Source organism: Haliaeetus albicilla, chromosome 11, assembly GCF_947461875.1.
Source record: "Haliaeetus albicilla chromosome 11, bHalAlb1.1, whole genome shotgun sequence".
NCBI lineage: Eukaryota > Metazoa > Chordata > Aves > Accipitriformes > Accipitridae > Haliaeetus > Haliaeetus albicilla.
The window spans coordinates 21,763,126-21,782,699 of record NC_091493.1 but is presented as its reverse complement, the minus strand read 5'-3'; positions in this window follow the sequence as shown (position 1 = coordinate 21,782,699).

The following is a 19,574-nucleotide window of genomic DNA, read 5'->3' as shown; positions in this document are numbered from 1 at the left end:
ACACTATCCAATACATCCTCATTAATCACCATCTCCCTTCCCGTCTTTTGACATAATATGCATATATAATTCCCTTAGTTTATGGACCACCCTTGTAAAATCCAGAAATGTCCACAAAATGTCCATTGAGTTCATTTAGTCCATGACTTTGGGCTCCATTTCTTAGGGTGGTCACTCAGGACAGGAAAGGTGGTGTGTTGTGTGGAGTTATTGGGCACCAAAGCCATAATAGCTACTATGAAGAAAATTAACGCTATCCCAGCCAAAACCAGCACAAAAACATATGTTACTAATGTACTGCTCAATATTATGGAATTGGATAAGACTTTTTCAGATGACTGACATTACATGTGTCTTTCAAGGATATGAATTAACTGTATGTAAACCATATGTTTCATCTATTTCAAAGACTGTTAAGGAGTAAACATTGTAATGAAATTAGCTTACAATGGTGGTTCTGAAATGTAGATGCAAGTATTGATAACAATATTTCTCAAATGCTCCTTAGGTAGAATTGAGGGTAGCTTTCAATTTTACTTTTAGGTTATTACATATGATTTTGCTATTTGAGTGGCATCATTAATACAGCAATTCATCCTTAGTTTTCTGTTTCCTCATTTTTAACGCTAGTAAAAAGAGCAATCTTAACTAATCTAACATTTTCTTATTTGCACGTATTTTTATGGAGTGTCCTAGACCTTTCTGAAAGTCCAGCTGAACACAAAGCCATACTGTCTTGAGCATGGGACAATCAGGAGAGACTGATCTACAGGGGTTGGGCAATGCAGTGTGGGACCTCCTGTTAGCTGTGGATGAGCCTGTGCTAGAAGTGTGCTGGTGTGACGCTGTATCCAAGGTCATTAGCTCTGCTGAGCATGAAGGTTCATTGGCTTCAGGGCAGTGCTGTGCTACCAGGCTTATCCTGCTCCCAGAAGTGCAGCTGGTTTCTCTGCCCAGGGCAGGCCTGTGGTCTGCGAGTACACCAGTGTCTGGAGTTAGCATGGTGATAGACGATTATCTTGTGCATAGTCACAGTCCCTGCCCTGATGTCTAAAGAGACGCAGTGAGTGGAAGCATTACTAATTCACCTCTTACAGATGTGAACCAATACAAAGAGGGGCTTCTTCAAGAGTAGAGCTGAGGACTGAGGTTGGTTCTTTTAATAGCTGCCTACTTGAAGCTCCAAACCAGTCTTTCTTGTATCACGGTCTCCTGTCTCATACCCCCTTCTCTACTTGTGGCTGGGACACAGCGTTACCAGCCTGAACAGCCACGCGTCTTTCCTTCTTGTATTGGAGCGTGAGCACCTCCCTGATCCAGGACTTTGAGCTGAGCTACCAACCTCTGCAAGCCATTGCAAATGTGCCATAGAGTTTAGTTTGTGAGGCTGGACAGCATCCCTCGCTACCACCGTGCCACCCCATAAGCTGCCTGTTGTGGGTCCTATCTGCCAGATGGGAGGAAGCGCTTACATACAGTGGTGGTGTGAAAGAAAGCAGACGGGCGCGTAAAGGGCGAGCGACGGTGGGAGCGTGGGCGTATTTACTATTGCCCTTTGCCAGTAGCTCACTGTATTCACTTATCGAATATATCAATCCGATTAGGAGATGCTCACTGTGCACTGGAGGGTGGGAGGGGAGCACTGCTCAGGAAGGCGCCGGGAGACCGAGCACGCTGCCGACCCAGAGGAGAAGCAGCAGGCAGTGGGTGATGCATTGCAGGGCAGCCTCAGCAGAGTTTGAAGAGTGAAAGAAGTAATTGGACCTGCCCTCAGAGCATCAGGGAAGAGAATAGACCACTCCAGTCTGAGAAAGGTTTGATTTTTTTTTCTTTTTTTTTTTTTTTGGCAGTATCACTGACAAGTGGAGGTCTCAGCAGCCTCTCTTCCTTGTGAACCTTCCCAGAGTGTCACAAAATGGAGCAAAAGAATTGTACACGGAGCAGTGCCCCTCCCCTCCAGCTATAAAACATCTTCTGTACCCTTTCGAACATCTTTGCTGCCTCTCCTTTCCATGGCCTGTCTAATTACTAGTGGACCCTGGATCTGACCTTTATTCCTAGTCTTGCCAATGTTCTGATCCTTCTCATGGTCCTCGCACTACTCCACTTGCCACTCTTCTCCCTCTCCCCATCGTGTTTCCTTGCTATTTGTCCCTGTTTCTGCTGGCACACTGCTGAGCTTCCTACTGCCTGGTAGGCTTCTGACTTTGCAGTAATTCAGCCATTTCAGCTGCCTTGGACTCTAGTGTGCGTTTTATTTGCATGCCAATAAGCTTATGAGATGAACTTATGTTAATGCAAAACGTAGAACCAGGAGCTTGTGGTGACACATACGAGTTGGCATTAAACCCTAATGTGTGTAACACCTGTGGGTGTCAGTTGCAGACCAGAAAAAGTGCTTTCTTCAATTCTAATTTTACCTAGAGAACTGCTCAAAGCAACCCACCTTTCAGTTTGCAACCCCCATTTTTTACTTTTCAAACAAACTATATTTTTTGTCCTTCATGGAAAAACAAATCTGTCAAAAAGATGTTTTTTACCAAGGAAAATGAGCACTACTATTATTTCTATATCATGAAGGAGAAAACTGGGGCACAAAGAGGATGAATTACAACGAAAATGCTGAAAGCCTCAGTCCCTGCCCTCTGCTAGGTAAACCACTTTCCCTCACAGAGCTCTCACGTTTTTGTGTTTACATTTCTTTGAGGAAGAACTTCATTAAAATAACCAGAAGTATAAGGATGTTTTTGCAGATGGAAAGGTGTTGAGCTCGAGGTTTTATGTCTGCTCTTTATGTATCTTCTATAGCTGCTCAAATACTTTTTTTTCTTCATAAAAAATTAATACAGAAAATAAACGAGGAGCTTGCTAGTGAAATGATGCAGTAACTGTAGCCAGGCTAAAAGTGAGTTGTCAGCCCTGGACCTTCCCAGTCCAATAGGTAATTGCAGAACTGTGTGAGTGAGATACAAAGGGAGGCTCTGAAAGGTTCAAAGAGATTTATAGAATATTTCAGACCACAAAAACGCATAAAACAAAGTCCAAAAGGTTCCAGAAACGGGACAAGAGGGACCTGCTGTCAGAAGCAGCTTGTCATATAGTTATGATTTACCGTCCTCTCCCAAGTGATCTGTACAATCTCTGTCAGCAACACGGCAAACAAAGAGCATTCAGTGGGCTTGAGATGAGTGTTTGGGAGAGAAGGCAGCAGTGACAATGACCACCGCAAACCTAGGCAGTGAAGTCTCTGCAGAGTTCTTTCTGAGCAGAAAGCACAGAACACTCTTTTCACCTCTTTCTTTTCACTGTGAAAGGACAAACCTGGGTCAAGTAAAGGAAATATCCAAAAATAACAAAAAATTAACTTTGAGGTTATTCAAAGACTACTAGGGAATTTAGGCAGTTGTTAAAATTAATGGGATGGTGCATCTGAATCCCTGCCATAACTTTGAAAATCCCAGTCTAAAATTTTCAAAGCCATCCCCTTCTCCATTTCCAAGTGTCATTTGTTTCTCCTTCTAGCCAGACATGGACTTGTGCTTTAACATGATTTGTATGTGAAGCAAAAGTCAGGTCTGTTTAGACTGAGTACTTGGGCTAACACTTCCATCTCTGCAACTTTCAAAACAACAAGAGCTGATAAACTATTTTGCTTATGATCTTCCCCCATGCATGCTGTGTAGAAGATTTCAGTTAATGCTAATAGCATGAAGGTTTTAAATGCATATATTTTTTTTCCTGATGTAATTTGAAACAAGGAAAATTACCCACGTAGTCTGTCACTTTAAAAAAAAAAAAAAAAAACCAAAACCAAACACACCCCCCCCCCCCCCCCAAACTAATTGAGGTTTCTTGAGGGGTTTTATTTCTTTGGGTTTTGTTTGGTTTTGTGGTTTTTGGGTTTTGGTGAACTACAGTTCAGAAACTAGCAATTGAACAGACTGATAAATTCTGAAAAAGTCTATTCTGTGCCTACAGAGCTGGTGCTATATGCTTGGCCAGGGGACCCTAGACTTTTCACAATAGCTCGTCTCACTTAAGAACAGAAATTAATTATGACATTAAAAATAATCTAACAAAGTATCCTCCTTTATTTATGGCTCATCCACAGATATGTTTCCACTGGTGGATATCGTGACCCCGCAACGTGTGTGATTTTTATGGGTTTTTTTGGGGGTGTTTTTGTTTTGTTTGTTTGTTTGTTTGTTTTAGAGAGGCTTCCACATTTGGGCATCAAGGCATTGTTGTCATATTACCAGCAGGGCTCCTCTACTCCATGTGTCCTCCTCCACATCCAGTCTCCACAAGCACTCCTGCCTCCCTAGCTGATGCTGATGTATCTCCCCATACTGAATTCCTCCTTCTGCGTTCCCCACATCCTTTCTCTCTGTCCTCCCTCCTTGTTCTGTCTTTCTCTTCATGCCTGTTCTTTATCTTTCTGCACCTTATTCTTTTCTCAAGCATCTTATTCCAAGTCCTCTTTCACCCAAACCCCTTTTTCTAAATCCTAGATTTCTTTTCTCAGTTTTGGCCTTCTCAGAGATTTCTGTGATCACTCTCTTCTTCCCAGGAAACCTTTCTTTTCAAGCCAGCTTCCTTCTGCTAGCAGGGAGGTATAGTCCCATCTGCATCTATGACTGAGTCACAAAGTCTCCAAGAGAGTACGGGGACCTAGAACCGCTGCAGGCCTGCACGCACAAATTCACATGCCTAGCTAATCCTGGACTGTCAGCTCTTTGCCCTGGCTTGCTGTCATCCTGTCTGCCTGTGCTCCCAGGCAGTCCTGTCAACCATGCTCTATAACAAAGGGCGGGTATCATCAACTGAAGGCTTGGTTGAACGAAGATTGACAGCAGCAAGGAAGAAGGAGAGGTTTGAGGACATAGCCTCATGGCTTGCTTTGATCTTTATAAGGACAACTACTGATGTTTCCAAGGGAGAAACCTTACTTCTCCCAGGAAAACTTCAGGAGAGCATCCCTGTTTTCCCTGTCTGATGGCTTCTTTTCCATCTGTGGAAGAGGACAACTCCACTCGGTTCCTAGATTTCCAAGCAGGTGCTAGTAATGAGTGCACTGGCCAGCTCCAGGCAGCATGTTCAGCATTTCAAAGGTAGATGCATAATTAACATCCCTGCTTTCTTGCTGCTATGCAGCACGTTTCCCTTTTACAGAAGGAAACAAGGCTCAGCAGCCCCTCTCTCCTTGGACTGGTGTGCTGGCACAGAAAGCCTTTGTGGGCAGAAAGCTGGGGTTGCTAATCCCTTTTAGAAGTAGGTTTGGTAGGTGCAGCCTCACCATTCCTGTCACCAGTTAGAGGTGAGGGCAGGGACTGAACAACCAGCAGCACCTACGCTGGCTGATTAGCAGCGCAGCATGCATGAGATTCCTTGGCACAGTGCAAGGTTATTGAGAAGCTGGGCTGCATCCCAAACTTGCCCCCGGCAGAATTGGCAGATCACGTAGCTAGTGTCACTTTCAAGCACTTGGCCAGGCATAACCCACCCCTTCTCCGTCCCCCAGCTCCCCTGTACTTGGCTTTGTTCGGTGGGTTGGCTGCCTCCCCAACCATGCATTCACAGGGTTTGAGGCAGGGTGGAGTGTGTATCTCTACAGTAATCCAATTCCATCTTTCCAGAGATACGTGACTGGGTATCAGAAGCTGCAGCTTCTTTTAAACTGATTTTTGGCTATAGCTTTCGTATGAAATATATATCACAAGGTTTAAATCCAGTGGACTTACAGCAACCTTAAAGCTAGCAAAGCATATTTAAATTTTTTAGAGCTTTAGAAAAGTTCCAGTGATGATAATTTAAGTGATCATGGAATGACTGGAGCAGGACTGTTCCCAGTGCCACAGTGCACCTCTATCCTCTCTAATAGGCAACTTCAGCAGAGGACCGGTGTTACCCTCCCAGGCTGTGCTATTGGGAAGAGAAGGCCCTTAGCAGAGCTGGCTTTGATCACACCAGTGGTGTTCAGCTAAGGAAGCCTATGCAGCAAAGACCCTTAACCCTGCTTTTTTCCTCTTTAATCCCAGATGCCTATTACATTTCTTTTCGCAGAACAGTAATGCTGAGCCTTGCAAACCAGAGCCTCTCCACAACCCGAGTGGTCCTTAGGAGCCACCTGAAGGATACTGACTCCAAACAGCTGTCCCAGGCAAAGGGACAGCCCATCAGGCTGTCTCTTCCCCCCTATAAGATAACACTTGGCAGCACTGAGCTCTTGTACCAATGACTCTGGCTCATTGTGAGTAACATAAAGACCTCTGCCAGTCTGGTGCCATGCACATATGCACGTAGCATATGTATCCTGAACCACAGCTACCCAGTCTCTTCTTGGACTGAATGCATGCCGTATAGAGGCTTTTGAATGTGCACTCTGCACCTACGCAGTGTAGCATCACCATCCTCCTTCCTGTCTGTGCAGGCTGTGAGTGAGCTCCAGAGCTGGCCCTGCTGTGCCTGAAATGGAAGTGGCTGCTCCAGTATTTGGCAAGTCCCTGAATACTGGGGCTGAGGTTGTGGTTCACAATTGTCTGTGTTACTGGTAGAAAGCAGAGAGCCAGGGCTAGCTGATAAGTTTCTGGTTCATCAGTAACTTCTTAGAAAACTCCAGAAGGCTCAATCTAAGGCATTTCATTGGAAGCAAGCCTGATTCGATCAGTGGGCCCCCAGCTGGGGGAGTGTCACTGGGCATCACTATTTCTCTTGGGCATCACTGATTCTCCTGTCTCCAGGAGACAGCAGGTTCCTGGGGGCACTTCAGGGCTGGGGCTGGGTGCAAATGATCCAGCTGGATAGCACTTTCTACACAGCAGGACCCAAAACTTTTATCTGAATTCTCCTTGCACTTTTTATGTGAGTCTCGGGGAATGCTACCATTCCTAAATAAGAAAAAAATGCAAGCAGCAGCTTGTTAGTAATTATTAGAGAGAACTTAAAAGCTTCTGGTTTGGGATGAAAAGAGCTTGTAATTAGCTACTTACATTTGCATTTCAACTACAGAAGTGGAGCAACCCCAGCCCAGCAGTGATTCCTGTGAGTCCTTTGTTTCAGGGTCACAGTAGGTATCAGTAGACCTGTTACAATCTGTCACCAAGTCTGTCTAAAGAGCTAGACTTGGGGCAGTCAACATACAGTGCTATTGAGCATACCACAACCATAGGATAAAAGCAGATGGCTAGCAGATTTTTATCTTTCTCAAAAGCGAGAGACACCTTTTCCTTTTGAGGAGCAAAATGTTACTGTCTTGGCTCTGTTGTTAGTCTAGTGGACATTGGCTGTGTGTTTTCCTTTGAAATGCCTAGCTATGTGCAGAGGCAAGAAGACAGCTGCAGTGCTTTGGAGTGCGTAGGTTTCATGTAATAGGTTGTATGAGAGTCCTAACTGCAGTTAGTAAAGAGATAAGGGGTGGTGGTGAAGACTGTTCCCCTGGCTCCTTTCATGCTGAGGTGGTCACCAGCGCAGGCACCAACATCTTACCACAAGCCTGGTAATGACTGCCATTTACAGCTAACTGGGCTGCTGTGTATTAAGGTCTTATCTCAGCAAAATTATCCTTCCCATTCCCCCACACCCACGTCCCTGAACATGGTCTTGTTTTGATTCTTGTGGTCCCTTGAGCATCTGGATCTGGCTTATGACTCGGGAGGCTATTTTTCTGCCACGTGCTCTTGAATAGAGTTGTTTAGCACAATTTTAGCCATTTGTGGCTGTAAGCCCAATTGGAAACACGTGTGCTGGTTAAAGGCCGGTGGAGGGATTTCTTTTGTTAATTAGGCTTCAAATTCCATTGTGTTCCCTGTAACCAGTGTCCCAGGCTCGGATCTTGGTAACACCAGACAAACCCCATTAGTGAGGGAATAACCCTGGATTTGCACTGCTTATAAACCTCATAAGTTTATTTGGGGTTTATTTTTTGCCTTTGCTTAAGACAGTTGCATGTGGCGCTGATTTTTCTAAAAATAAAAGCCTCTTCAAACCCGGAGGGGTTAAAGAGAAACTTTCTGGGGCCAGCAGGGCTGCACGGCCAAGGCTGAGGTGCTAGGATCAGGCAGGAAAAGCAAGGGCTCCTTTCCCACCAGCATGCTGTCCTCCCTCCTGCCACCAGACCATTTCCCTTCTGCTCTACACCCAATGGCTAATTTGATCTCTGAATCAAGGGGCTGCTGTTTTGCACTAGTCTGGGAGCTGCTATTCACCCCCTGTGGGCTCCATGCGTAATTAGAGTAACACCTTGTGTAATCATTTAAGCAACAAATGCCTGTATCTTCAGCCCACCCCAGAAATAACTCAGGTTCATTATCACCTTAGGAGCTCTGACAGTATGGTGGGGTCAATCTTGTTGCAAAGGAGAGTTGTTCTTATGGAGACTGTGCATGTGTGTCTCGGGTAGGTGGCGCAGAAAGAACTAGGAGTCTTTACAGAAAGTTAAATGGAAGGGGAGGCTTAGGTTTATTTCCTCCTTGGGGGGCTGGGTGAAGGCATAAATGGGCCACCTACCATGCAGCAACCTTAGTTGTCTCTTTCTTGTGGACAGAAGACCTCAGGCTTAACTCCTCAACTGCGCTTATTCCTTGCGTTACAAGGAGTTTCGCTGTGAGTTGGACACCTGGAATGTATTTACTGATTTGCCTATCAAGCGCTTGCTGCCCATTAAAATCAGCACATCTGAAGAATGTAAACACCTCTAAGGTTTTGTTCCTTTTTCTGTGGGGTTTTCACTATGACACCGTGTGTCAAAGTTGTTGGTTTTGTGCAAAAGCTACTGCAGCATTGAGCCTCCAAGGCTTGAGGAGTTTTTGTGGTTGCCACCTTTCCCTTTTGGGATAGGGAGCGGTAGGTGCACCTCTGTGCTGCGGTGCCCCTGCCACATTCCTGACCCATTAGACAGAACTGTGGTTAGCTGCCATCCCCAACTACCCAGACAGTGGGATGTGGAGTGCCAGTGCAGGGAGGGGGAAAGAAAGAAGAGAATGAGACCCCAAATTAAGGTTAAGACCATTTGGAAATTTTCCTGAAGGCTACAGGGGTCCTTGCACTGCACCCACTCCTGAGTGCCATCCAGGAAGGGACAGGGAGGGGGGACACAAGTTGTCAGTGTGGACTCCAGCGCAAGCGGGAGGATCCAAGGGGCAGAGAGAGGTGTGGTGACCATTAACACTGAGATGGAGAAGGGTGTACAACTTTGCCATTTGAGTATCAGACTCCAAACGCTGAGGATCTTTGTGGATTGGACTAGGTAAAAAAGATGGCTAAAACAGCAAAGTTTTGTGACGATTCACTGCCAGGTGCCAACAGAGCCACTGAGCTAAGCCTGTTTGACAGGAAAGCAACAGGGCAATAGTGAAAGGACCACAGAGGTGCCAGAAATCACAGTAGATGTGATTTTATTTGCTAGGTCAGTTCAGAGTGAGATTCCCTAAGAAGCCTAGAGAAGCTGTGCATTTAACTGCCCTGACCCTCAGGGATTTTTTGGGGGGTGAGTACTGCTCCCAACCTCCTGCTCAGGAGAGGAAAGAGGATGCTGAAGTCAAAACCTTGCATACTGTTTCTCCCTGCTGTGTCGCCCAGTTCCTTCCTAGGTTGCTCCCAAGGTATGGACCTCTGGCATTGCTGTGAAATGAGGAGTCACCTTTCACAAATATGTATGCTCTCCAGCGTGAAAGCTATCATCTTTCCCTTGCTCCACTTTCTAAACTGTGAAGGCTGTAGCATTAGCAATCCACATCACGTTTCCAGTATGCAGCACCCAATACAAGGAGGTAGTGGAAAGACTGCCTCAAAAATAATTTTCTGTGTAGAATTTGGGACTTAAATAGGAGGAAACTTTCCGGGGAGGGGAAATGGTCTGCTTCCTGCAGAAATCTCCAGTTATGTTTGTCAAAACCTAGAATGCCTGAAAACTGAAGTATTTTAGCCAAAACATACTAGCTAAAAGACAGAACTCCACTTTGAAATGTTCTCATAATGTCTCATGGGAGCTGTTTGCTTCATGTCCCTGTGCAACTCTGTGGTCTAGGTGCTGTGCTCATCATACGTAGAATTGTAAGTTTGTCGATATAACAGGAAAAGATACCTTCATCTAATGCGTCATCTAGCCCATCCCACTGCTGTAAGGCAAGATTAATTGCACCCATCCTCTTCCTCGCACATATTTATCAGTCTGTTTCTAAAAATCTGCAACAATGATAGCTTCAAACTTCCCCAGGCCATATATTCCAGTACTTTTTTTAATTATGGCTATTGGAAGTTTTTGTTTTCTTGTTTTCCTTTTATTATTTTGAAGATTTTTGGCCTCCAGGCTTTTCTTCCAAATATTAAATACAAGTTTTAAAATTCTTTTCCTCATGTAAGGGCAGTGGGGGGTGTTGTTGGTTTTTTTTGTTTTGTTTTGTTTTTATTTGTGTGGGGGTTTTTTTAATCCTCTAATCATTATCACTGTTTTCAGAGAAATGTCCCCAACTGATCTGTATCTTTAGTTCAGTGCCTGAAACTGCAGTCCATATTCTAGTGGGGGGGATCGTTTTGGCATCGAGTCTTGAGAAGCTTCATTTAGACTGTGTTTCCCTCACTGTTTATGAAAATGTCACATGGGACAGTGTCATAAGCCTTACTGAACTCAAGATATATGTCATCTATTGCTTCTTGCTTCACCCTCAAGGCCTGAGAAGAGAACAAGAGGACAGAAGATCATGCATCACAGGAGATCTAGCCCAACCTAGGATCGTGCCTGGGGGACAACGGGAGTGTGAAACACATGAAATATAGCTCCCAGAAGGTCCCACAGGGCCTCCGTGACAGAGCTGTTATGGTTTCCAGCCAAATATTTTCAGGTTTTGAAATTTTCAGGTTTTCTAAAATGCTGTAACGCACTCCCAGACCCTGTGTGTACATGTTAAATAACAACATGCCCTGTACTAGACTGAGAAGTTAATTAGCACTCTGTAATATACTTGTTACTTGGTGTCTGGTAAAGTGAAGTATGTATCGACACAGAAACCTATACTGAGAGCTCAGCTGTATTGCAACAGGAGGTCACAGAGGTGTGTTCAACTTTTTCCTCGCTATTAAGCTGCTAATGTGCATATACTTTCTGGTCATTTCTGGCTGTATCTGGGGCTCAGTATTCTGATCTTGTGGTAGACTATCAGGTTGAAATTTATCCTTAAGTCCCCCATATCCTTATTTGATGAATCCAGGTGACTCTCAAAGCATGTTGCCCTTGCCATCGAAAAGAAGAAAGCATATGCTATAGGGAACCAGTTCTGCCTAGCAAGGAGTTAAATGGCTCTTCAGAAGTACAGCAAACATTCTGGTTATCAGATGTGCTCCTGTTGTTCAGTGTCTAGATTGTGTAGTACCTTTGGGACACTGTCAGTCACTTAGTCCTGAGTTTAATTTGGAGGAGGCATAAAATTATCATGGAGGATCCAGTTTTCCATGTTCAGGGGAAGGAAAAAGGGCAGGAAATGGTCCTCTCAGCTTGAATGCTGTATTTCTAGTTAAAGAAGACAACTAAGGAAGAACAAATTTGAAAGCTCCCTGTCAGTGTTACAATATTATTTCCAATCTTCAATGTACTTGCCTTAAATAAAGGTGATGCAGATATGAAGGCCAGGGAAAGGAAATAATCTTAGCTCCTCATCAATTAATTTCTTTTCTCCTTTAGACAGGAGAAACACTGAGTTAAAGGAGGGGTAGCATTCATATGACAGCTCTCATATGATGTCCTGTATGCAGCTAGTGGCCTTTCAAGGTGGTTTCTTGTAACACATGAAGGTGCAGAAAGAAACAGCTCGAAGACAAGGGCTCTTGACTATTCTCTTTCTGTTTTGAGTGCGTGAGGACAAAAGCATTGGTTGGAGAGGGGTGCTAATATCTCCTGAGAATGGGCAACTGCTCACTGCAAACTGAAGCCTGGCGTTTCTTGTTTTTCAAATAAACCTGCAAGGGAAATGACCTGCATTGAGAGCACAAGTGGAGAGGGATGCTTCCATCTGAGTTTATTTTGCTTAGCGGGTAAGATCAGAAGAGGCCTAAACAAGGCTCTTTATTTTCAGCAACACTGATCATCTGCTTTGAAGTAAGATCCAAAGAAAACATACTCCCTCCTTCATCCTAATTAAAAAGCAATAAAGGCTATTTTCATTTTTTTAAATATTGAAGGTAGGATAGCTGCCAAGAAATCCTTTTCCTTCATAGAGGGGCAGATGTCAAATATTGTGAGGCCACATTCTCATCTGGTGTCACCCAGCGTTGCTCCATTAAAGTCAGTCCAAGTGGTTCCGAGCTGTGCTGCCTAAACGCCTGGCTCCTCGTCTGGCACTGCCATTCAAAGATACAGCTCTGCAGAGGTCGTGTGCAAACATGGTATTTAGAGATAACAGCCCAAACTCATTCCAGCAGTTTTACCCAGCAAATTATATGCCTTCCTGCTTTTTGGTGATCTCCTTTTTCACCTTGAAGGCTCCAGCCGCCCAAGAGCAGTGCCCTGTGCAGAGCAGGAATCACTTAGGTGATAGGAAGGGGCAGCCATCCCTCAGGGAGGTCACTCTAACCTTTTCCTGGTGCCTGGCACAACTGAGAAGAGGAAGAAAGATCATATCTCCAGCTGAAACAGGGCAGTTCATGGAGGCAAATCAGCAGTTTTCCACACTGGTATCTCTAAGAAATTGAAACTGGCAACCGATTTACAGAAATAGGATTAGGGGCTCAGTTTTAGTTAAAAGCAATGGATCCAGTTTACTGCTGTGTTCAAGGCAATTGCTCCTTTCTTTCCTGGAGTGTATTTAGTTTTATATCTGAGTTAGTTTCCCTTCCTGCTGCATATATTAGACTCCCCAGTGAGAGTATACAGGATTTCCCTGAAAAAAGGAGTGGAGAAGTCACTGGGCATAAGAGAAGGGGGTGGGGGAGAAGAGTGATAGGAACAATCTACCTTATTGTCATAGAAGACTTAAACTTTTTTTTCTTTCTTCTAGTTTCTGTGACTTCATAATTAACCACAGATGGATATATAGGGCAGGCTTTGAGCTAGGAATGGGTCCCAAAGTAAGTGAACGACTCTCCCACTGTTTCTTCCTTTGCATCTCCTGCCCTCTCTTTCTGGAGGCAAAAAAGAGTAATACAGCTGTCCACAGTGGGAGTGATAAGGCTGTTAGCTCAGGGATGAATCAGTAAGGTGGAGCAGCACAAAGCAGCAGCCAGAACTCTCTTTGTTGTTCTTACAGAGGTCTGTAAATGCTCCGCCCACTTATCCTCATGTTTATCAGTAACAAATTCATTGGATTCAATGGAAGAGCACTGGGTTAAAGCCAGTATGTGAGGAGAGGCCAAAGAAAAGGCCACTACTCTGGTTTTAAATTAATTCCTAACAAGAAACAAGATTCAGTCTGAACCTAATCTAAAACCTGAAGTGGATTTGAATGTTTTCTGAGGCCCTGCAGGGTTTTTGCCAGAGAGCTTGGATCATAATGTGCTGCTGCTTCAGGTGCTCTGAACTCAATGGAGAATAAAATGCTACAGCAAATGTACTTGACCTCCTATCACATGTTGAACACAGCTATGGGAAAATCAATACATACATAAATCTGTCCAGTTTCTAGAATCCAAATCAAACATTGTTCTTCCAGTTAGAGAGCCAGAAGATGTGCTAGCAAAATACAATGGCTTTCAATGGCATTTTCAGCCTGAGTCAGTAGGCTCAAGTAGTATAAATGCAATTGTAGAATCACAAATAAATTTAGATCAGAAGGCTCCTCTGGGGCTCACCTAGTCTGTCTGCTCAAAGAAGGCCCAACTTCAACATTAGATCAGGTTGCTCAGGATGTCATCCAAGGAAGTTCTGAAAATTTCCAGGGATGGATATTCCATGTCATTTCTTGTGAGCTTGTTCCAATACTTAACTGCTGTCCCAGTGATGGATGTTTTCCATACATCCAGTTGGAATCATCCTTGTTGCAACCTGTTTCCATCGTGTCTTGTCCTTTCACTGTGTACCTCTGAAAAGAGTCTGGTTCCATCTTCACTACAAGACCCTTCAGGAAGCAGAAGATGCAATAGTTTCTCCCCTCTCTAACCTCTTCCCCAGGTTAGAAAAACCCAGTTCTTTCAGCATCTCATATTTAATGTTGTCTAGACTCTTGACTGTCTTAGCAGCATTTCTTGGGACTCTGTACAGATTGTCAGTATCTCTCTTACATAGGGTGGCACAAAAGTGAACTTCAGTGTATTTCAGCTATTGATCCAGACCAAGTGATATCTAAATTTTGTAAAGTTCACCTATCACTTGCTGCATAAGGAAGTCTGCCAGACTGTTGTCTTCCTTGCCTTACTTTACCTTAAGTTCTTCTGATAATAAAATGTTGAGGAAACCTAAAAAAGATAGATCTGTGTGATTTTTAAGCTACCAATGACCTCTGCACTGATAGCATCACTATCTTGCATATCTCTACTGCATCTGGATGGGGATGAACCCTGCTGTTGCCCTGAGATAAACAAGAAAAGTATCAGACCCATAAACTGCATGGGAGACCAGGAAACTGGTCCAGGCATTTCTCTTCCCCCCCAGGCTCCTTCTTTCTGGAGGAAGCCATTGATCTTTGGCAGGCGGACACAGTTGGGCATTCAGTCAATCTATCAGTGACAGGCTAACATAAAACAGTGGTAAACAGCCTCCAGTGATCTTGGGGAAGTGCTCCCTGGCTGGAGAAGCACAGATTCAGCATTCATTCAAACTAACTTTTGAGGAATTTTTTTTATTACAGGAAACAACAATGATAATAATAATCTGGGGAATCCCTATCAAGAGCGAGCCTTTGGATAATCTCAAGACAAAGACATCCAGGCAGGAAGTCCCACTTGGTTTTGTTCATTTAACAAGATCTTACATATCTCCAGAAACATATTTTCATTTTATTCTGAGTGGAATTTATGGTGAAATACACAGTAGTAGACAAATGTTATTTAATTCAACTTTGCATAAATTTGAATGAGCACTCCCAGGAGAGCCTGAATTTCAGAGAAACCTGGAGATGATAGACAGCAAAGTCTTCCTGGGGTCTCTCTCACTCCACCCTTGGAAGCTGAGTCCAGTTTTCTTTTTCTACTGGATATTTTTTTAGTATTTTTTCCAGTCTAGTTTTATGTGTTTGAAGCAGGAAGGAGATTATTCCTCCGAGTAATATCAGCAAGTTCCTCCTGACAGCCATGCTGGTTTGTTAATTTCCTTTCTCTGTCCCCTCTTATGTGTCCTTCTGGCACCCCAGTGAATTTGTCTGTCCTCCATGGTGCTTGCACACAGGCTTTCAATATCTGTAAATAACTGCAGTGACTCCACACCTTCCCTCGATCACTTTGTCAAGCTGAGCAGCTCCAACCCCAACAGAATACTACTATACATCAATGTTGCAGATCCACCAAAGCCAGCCCTAAATGATTACAAGATGAGTGGCTTTACTAGTCAACATAGACTGCTTCCTCCACTTCTTGATTGCTTTTATTGAAGTCCAGGTCCCTCCTTCAGAGGAAAACATTGGTCAGGTGTCCTGAGCTGTTTGTGGCCATATATCGTCCCCTGCTCCCACAGCTTTGAACAGACTGCATGCAAAGAGACAACTATGCCTTTAGGGACCTGTGTTTAGATCTGGGCTGACAGGGTGAGGTTATGTGGTGTGCCTCCAGATGATATAGCACACGAATCCCATCCCTGGGAAGGGTTGCAGGACAGCGTCTTTAAACTACTTCTGTGCTTTCTCAGCCTCAGCCTACTCCAGGAGCTGGAGAGAACCATGCTGCAGCCGAGGCCAAAGTTAAGGCAGCCTGGCTGAACATGTCCTCTGAACTAACATGTAGCTCAGAAACTCCTCAGTGTTGTAGACAGAATTTGCACACCAGAATATACCAGTCATCCTCAGCCTGAAACCCTCCACAGCAGATCCTGGGAGGCAGCAGGTGTCCTGGGAATGCTCCCACCACTGGGAGTTTTGCTGGCCCAGTCATAGTTCCGTGATCCTCTATAGGGTGTAAAAGTTGGCACAGGAAGAAAGTTCTCACTCAGAGTTACTCCTAGATTGGGCAGATGCTGGAAAATATCAGTATAAAACCCACTATGCTGTAATCTGGCTAAAACTGGTATTATTTAACACGATCTGCCCTCTCCCCCAATAGCAGGTTTGCCACTTCATTCCACTGAACTCTCCTTACTTCTTTTGCTTAGAAGAAAAGGCCATAAACATTGTAAAGATAGGGTGGGTCAAGGACATAAAAGGAATTACCAGTGCCTAGCACTCATTCATAACATCACCAAGCTCATCTGGGAGGTCTGTGCTGGAGGAACAAGGAATTTGGGGACTTAGCCTGGTTGTATAAGCAAGACCATAATAAAGCTGTGTGTCTGGTAGGACTTTCTGGGCTAGAAAGTGTCTGTATTCTTGTGACTAGCTGAGCAGACTGTAATGCTGCCCATATGGTGTAGGATGAGGGAAGCTGTAAGAATTTGAGCATGTTGTATGCACTGCACCAGCTTTTCCCTCAGCAAGCAAGGGCAGGGGATCAGTAGGATGAAGGCTGAGGGGTTCCCAGGGTTCCCTCAGCCCAGCTTGACTTCCCAGTTTGTGAGCAGAATAGAGACATTGCTTGGTAAACTGGTGGGTAGAAGGGCTCTCATGTTTTTGGTGGTTTTGAGGAATGGACTAATCAGGAGAGAAATTGCTAATAGCAAGCAAAATCCTGCATTCATGGACAGTTTCATCTGGTGATGCTGGTAAGCGGTCATTTTATGCCTTTGCATTTTCTCAGCTTTAAACTGATACAGTCACAGTCTGGTCTGTGTATATGGACACACATTTACATATTGATTAATCATCTCTGCCTATGCAGACTGAGTGCCTGATGACTCTTCTCCATCAGTTCAGAGGCCAGTCAATTGCCTGTGCCTGTGATCTAGCATCAGAAAGAAAATGGTATCACGTTCTCATTGCATATTTGCAGGGGGGAAGCTGGTTACGTTACACAGACCTATGGGATCAGACTCCTTGGAACATGACACATGTGTGGGTGAACTTGGCCAATGCGGCAGCCAAGAAGACAATTTACTAGCCCACCCCTGAAGAACATGATGGGACTCCAGAGGATGGAATCGAGGGCTCGTACGAATACTTAGAGAAGTTATTAACTTTATTTGTATTTTGGTGGTAGAATTTTAAGCCTCATATCAATTATCCTTCAGCAAAGAGTGTTTTACTATGGAAAAACAATTACATGCATAGTGGGAGCTCTCCTGACTCTAAACTGAAGCAGCCGTGGTGTTGAAATTTTAATGAAGACCTTCTTTTCATGCAGGGTTTCTCAGGTGTTGAGTTAAACCATTACTAACAAAAAGCAAACAAAACCAAACAGAAAATACAAATGTGCCAAAACCTAAGTCCACCCTCATTTCAGCATGAGTCTAAGGTCAATATCTTCTGATATAATGCCACCAGTTCCGAAATATCCATGACGTTCTAAGATGGAAAAGGGGCAACATTTTCAAAGGTAGTAGAACAGGGATACCAGTTATCTAACCAAGCAGGTAACAGTCAAGCTCCTACTCAATCTGGTTGTCTTAATCCTCAGTTGATGTAGAGGGAGACTGATAGGGCCAAGAGGCAACCTAAGTCAAGTGAAATAAATCACTTTCTAGAGCAGTGCCAGCCTTCATCAGCTGCCACCATGCAGATACAGGCAACTTAGGAAAACATGCTTCTACTGGATGCCTCATTTTTAGACATCTAAATTTTGACTGGTTGTATCTCAGGCTAAGTGGGGTGTAGGTGTTTCATTCACCAACAGTTAACTTACATTGGAGCTTTGACTCTATATATTTTCAGGAGAGTTTAGGAATTGTTGACACCCCGCATTACCTAAGTACCACTCAGGATCTAGGACTGTAGCACTTGCAGAAATGTGCATTAGGCCCTACAGTGTCTAGTGGAGTCTTTCGACATCTGGGCTGGTGCTCTCTGCTTGCATGGTCTTGAAATTCTTACCCAGAATTTGTATTTCTGGTGTACGATCCTGGTCCTCTTGAAGAAAAGAGGAGTTTTACCTTTGGCTCCAGTAAGGTGTGTATGTCATTCCCTACATAGAAACAAAATGGGGAAATAACTTTTTAAGTCAGAAGACCTTTCAGGTCTACTGTATCTGTAAGAAAGAACCAAAAAAAGAATATATGTCATACGGGTTTTTTTTCTCAGGTTATTCCTAAGCAAAGGGATTCACTAGCATTCTTTAAAGATGTTACTTGCTTCTGATAGAAGAGTTGGGTTCCAGGACACTGAAAGCTGGTGCACTTTTATCATATACTCTTGGGCACTGGATCACTGAAGTGCCAAGGCAAAGAGCAGCTACTTTAAAAGGGTAATGCAGAAATAAGTCATGCAAATCAGGGCTGAACTCACACACTTTGGTGGGATTGAGACAGAGACTTTTCCCTTTCTGTTTTCTCTCTAATTCTAAATGATGATTCATGTAAAAGTGAGGCTAGAGCTGATGATGGTATTTGTCAAACAAATCTCTGCACTCTCTCCAGCCATTGTGTGCTAAATATTTTTAAGTTTTGCCATATCCAAAGAATATTGGGCCATTAAATCTAATTATGCACCTCTGGGAAATAATCTATACCTTGAGGCTTTTGAGGAAGGGAAAATTCCACAGTTGCACCTGGTCAAATGGTTACACATGAAGGAAGTGACCCCTTGACCCTTTTAGGTGCTCTGAACATAAAACTTGTTTAACCCTGTCTTACCTGCACAGCTATAAACAGTATTACTGCTCACAAATCTATGCAACCCATTAAAAAAAAAAAGACAATATCTGACTGACCTTCAGCAGCAGGGATTCTTCTGGGTGGCATGAGAAGGAGCTACAGAAATTAAAACTGACTTAATCCTGAAAGTCCTATAGGGTTAGGAACTGCCTCCTCTGTGTGTGGGTGTGCAGACCTTAGCGTAGTAGTATCCAGGTCCATTCTGGAAGTCTCTAGGGTGAATGCAATGCAAACAGTGCAAAATCAGCAATGCTACCGCCATGCTATTTGTCATGAGGAGAGGGCTGTCTTACTGCTTTTTCCTGTATGATGATGCCTTATTGTCAGGATGTTTTGTCTTTATGTGACTGAAGGCAGCAAATCAAATGATTATTCCATTCTGAATAATTTCATCAATAGTTTTTGGCAGGAGTACAACTACTGCAAAGCCTTTGTATGAGAAAGCACTGTCTTGCTTTGTCTATTGATAAGTTTTACAAAGATACATTAGTAAAGGAAGGTCATAGAAGGAGTTCAGGTTTGTATGTGTCACGTCTTCCTCCAGGCTCCTGACAGTGCATGATGTGGGAGAAGGTTGCTCCGGACTCTTCCATTACTACTTCCACTTTGACTCCTTTGTATCACCTCTGAATTTGACCTGAATTATCTGTGAAGTTAAGGGTAAGAGTGGTATCATTCATAGCTTGGTGTAGTTCATCACCTGCTTGGCTCAGAGAAGTAAAGAGTAGAAAGAAAAAAATAAGTTAAGAGAAGCATGCAAAAA